The following is a 1,209-nucleotide window of genomic DNA, read 5'->3' on the forward strand; positions in this document are numbered from 1 at the left end:
CCATGGCGTGCGGTCCCACCCGGACACTAGGTATCGCCCCCGGCCACGCGGCCACAGCCGCTTGACGATACCTGTGATCTGGCCGGCGGGGGGCGGGCGGGCGCTGGGCTGCAGAGGGTCACTGCGCTGACCGCTCCCCGGCTGGGGGTCGGCCGGACGCCGCTGCGCCTCATCTGTATTCGCGGAATGTGCGTGCCGCCAGCGCATTCAATTTGATTTGTGTTTCCTGGGATGATATGTAAAACACTTGCGTGGGGCCCCTTCCTGTTATTCAGTGCGTGCCCATTAGTTGGAGGAACAACAAACCCCTGCTGTGTGTGACCAGGTCACACGGCGTGCCTTTGCTCGGGGTCTTCCGTGAGACACAGCCACCGCGTCCGTGCGCGTTCAGATCTCACGGCTTACCGTGGTGTACAGTCCCTCGAGAGCACGGCATCTGTCGCTGTGGTAGGGTCTCACGGCTTACCGCGGTGTACAGTCCCTCGGAGAGCACGGCATCTGTCGCTGTGGTAGGGTCTCACGGCTTACTGCGGTGTACAGTCCCTCGGAGAGCACGGCATCTGTCGCTGTGGTAGGGTCTCACGGCTTACTGCGGTGTACAGTCCCTCGGAGAGCACGGCATCTGTCATCGTGGTAGGGTCATGCGGCGCGCCCTGGCATGTCGCCGGCCCGGGCCACAGCGAGCCCTGCCGCGTGGGGGGTCAGCTCACGCGGCTGAAGTGGGCCCCAGTCACCTCGCCTCGCCCGGCGCGAGGTGAGCTTAACGCCCCCCCCCCCCACACACACACATACCCTCTGCTTCTCCGTCGAGAGCCGCCATTGGTCAGCCTTGGCAGGTGCCACGGACTTGTATGGCTTGGTCGCGTGGTCTCCGTAAGGAAACGCCGGCCCTTGGAGGCAGAGGCTGACCAAGTCTGCTTGGCAGGGGTGTAGTCTCTATTCACTTGGGGCGCTTCAGTCTCGCCCTCGTCTCCCCAACTTTGAGAAGAAAGTGGGCGAAATGCATGGAGAAGGCCGCCTTATAGCGTTTTTTTAGGGGGGATTTTTAGGGGGGCACGACTAGGCTCATTTTGTGAAACTACTCCCCTCCTGCCGGATGAATAAACGTCGGAGCAGATTAATTGTGCCTGTCATATTAGGCCGGCTCTCCCGCCATCTGAGGCCGGCTTTCCTGCCATCTGAGGCCGGCTCTCCTGCCATCTGAGGCCG

This window comes from Pollicipes pollicipes, unplaced genomic scaffold (assembly GCF_011947565.3).
Source record: "Pollicipes pollicipes isolate AB1234 unplaced genomic scaffold, Ppol_2.1 Scaffold_3447;HRSCAF=4054_pilon_pilon_pilon, whole genome shotgun sequence".
NCBI classification, from domain to species: domain Eukaryota; kingdom Metazoa; phylum Arthropoda; class Thecostraca; order Pollicipedomorpha; family Pollicipedidae; genus Pollicipes; species Pollicipes pollicipes.